The 2,500-nt window shown below is 46.4% G+C and overlaps 1 protein-coding gene across 1 annotated transcript in view; it reads left to right on the top strand.

Annotated features, from left to right (window-relative positions):
• LOC113799963 (putative neural-cadherin 2) overlaps positions 1-2,500 on the top strand; it is a 273,409-nt gene that overhangs the window by 200,593 nt on the left and 70,316 nt on the right. The gene's annotated exons all lie outside the window — the stretch shown is intronic.

Raw genomic sequence — 2,500 nt, 5'->3', positions numbered from 1 at the left:
TGTGACATTGGTATGAATTGCAACATCAACAACCATCGGTGTAATTTCTACTCGGATTTGAATTCTTTTTTTGAATTTAGAAAGACAGAAAGGCAGGATGTGAGGCTTTTAAGCGGGCTAGGGGAGGGAGAGGGGGAGGGAAGGGCGGCAAGGGGAAAGGGAGGGGGAGGGGGAAGGGGGAGGGGGAGGGGGGAGCAGGGGGCGAAGGAAGGAGTAGGGGGAGGAGGAAAGGGAAGGGGAAATGAGAAAGGGGGAAGGAGGAGCAGGGGGAGGAAGAAGGGGGAGAAATTTCGAGAGAGGTAAGAAGGAGGGTAAGGGTTAGGGGAGAGGGAAGAGGGGGGGTTGGGGTAGGTAAGGGGGAAGGGGGGAAGGATAGATGAGTGGTGGAGATAGATGGAAGAGGGAAGGGGGTAAGGGGGAAGGAAGGGGGACTGGGATAGGTAAGGAGAAGAGTGGAGAAGAGAGTTGAGGTAAAAGGGAGGAATGAACAAGGAAGAGGCAATCGAGGATAGGAACAGAGATAGAATAAAGTGATAGGTAGGAGGAAGAGGTGGAAGAGAAGAAGGAAGGGGAAGAGAGGTAAAGTGATAGGTAGGAGGAAGAGGGGGAAGAGAAGAAGGGAGGGGAAGAGAGGTAAAGAGAGAGAGGGAAAACCGAGTGACAAGGAAAAGAAGGAAAGATAAGGGTCCGAGAAGAGAAGAGAGGAAAAGAGAAAGACCAAAGTGACACAAAAGGGCGAAAGAGGGAATTGGGAAGGAAGAGAGAAGAGGTAAAAAGAGATTCCACGTAAAACAAGGAGAAGGAAAGGGAGGAGGAAGAAGGAGAAAAGGTGTGTAGATAGAAGAAAGAGTAAATGGCAAGGGGAGGAGGAGGAAAGAAGGAAGGGGAGAAAAGCCAGAGAGAGGATAAATGTAGTGGTAAGGAGAATATAGAAGAAAAGAGAGAGGGAGGGGGGAGAGCGGTAAGAGCGCCGAAGAGAGAGAGAGAATAAACATGGTAGTCAGGGAACGAGGGAAAAATAGAAAGAACGGGGGGGGGGGGGGAGAGGCAGAGAGAAACAGGGGAGAAAGGGGGGAGGAGAGGAGGAGGGTGATAGGAGGGGGGGCAAGGAGAAAGAAAGAGAGAGAGGCAAAAAAAAAAAAAGTGAAGATGTTAAGAGAAAGAGGAGGAGAGAGGGGAGGGGAGAGTGAGGGTAAGAAGGGTAGTGATGGAAGGAGGGGGGAAGGGGGAGGAGGGAAGAGTGTAGGCAAGAGAAAGAAGGAGAGAAAAACAAAGAAAAAAAAGTGTGAAGATGTTAAAAGAAAGAGGAGGAAAGAGGGAAAGGGAGAGCCAAAGAGAGAGGGTAAAAAGGGTAGTGAGGGAAGGAGGAGGGGAGGGAGAGAGGGGAAGGGGGCGAGGGGGCAAGAGAAAGAAAAAGAGAGAGGCAAAAAAAAAAAAAAAAGTGAAGATGTTAAGAGAAAGAGGAGGAGAGAAGGGAGAGGAGAGGCAAAAAGAGAGAGTAAAAAGGGTAGTGAGGGAAGGAGGGGGAAGGGGGAGGGGGGCAAGAGAAAGAAGGAGAGAGAGCCAACGGAAAAAAAGGTGATGTTAAGAGAAAGAGAAGGAGAGGGGAGAAGAGAGAGGCGAAGAGAGAAGGTAAAAAGGGGTAGTGAGGGAAGGAGAGGGGAAGGGGAGAGGGGAAGGGGGAGGGGGACAAGGAGAAAGAAAGGGAGAAAGGCAAAGAAAAAAAGGGTGAAGATATTAAGAGAAAGAGGAGGAGAGGGGGGAGAGGAGAGCCAAAGAGAGAGGGTAAAAAGGGTAGTGAGGGAAGGAGAGGGAAGGAGGGGGAGGGGGACAAAGAGAAAGAATGGGAGAAAGGCAAAGAAAAAAAGGGTGAAGATATTAAGAGAAAGAGAAAGAGAAGGAAAGAAGGAAAAGGAGAGCCAAAGAGTGAGGGTAAAAAGGGTAGGGAGGGAAGGAGGAGGGGAGAGGGAAGGAGGGGGTGAGGGGAAGGGGGCGAGAGGGGGCAAGAGTGTCGGTTCCTGATAGCGTCACGTTTTCTTGTTGAAGCACAGGCACTGAAATGGTCTGTCACTCTTTTTTTCTTTTTTTCTTTTTTACGTCTGTGTATTTGTTCGGATTTCTTTTTCGTCCGTTTTTCTCGATCTCTTTCCAATCTTTTTTTCACATTGTTTACTTGTTTATTTGTTCAGGGATTGAGTGGATTTGTTCGTTTGTTCGTCTTTTGTTATTTTGTTCTTGTGTGCTTTTGGTTCGTGATTCTCAATTTTTCATATCCGTTTTTGAATAATTATCATTAAGCGAATTGCTGTTGTTGCTAATACCACTATTGTTAGTATAATTATCATTATCATTGTTAGTATTATTGTTTCTGTGATTTTATCATTATCATTATCATTATCATTATTATCATTATCGTTTTTATAATTATTACGAAAATCATTATTAGCATTGTTATTATCATCATCATCATCATCATCATCACCATTACTTTGTTTAATCC

The sequence above is a fragment of the Penaeus vannamei genome, chromosome 11 (assembly GCF_042767895.1).
Source record: "Penaeus vannamei isolate JL-2024 chromosome 11, ASM4276789v1, whole genome shotgun sequence".
Taxonomy (NCBI): Eukaryota; Metazoa; Arthropoda; class Malacostraca; order Decapoda; family Penaeidae; genus Penaeus; species Penaeus vannamei.
Note: the sequence above shows the minus strand (reverse complement) of the source record. Positions and strands in the feature narration are given on the sequence as shown.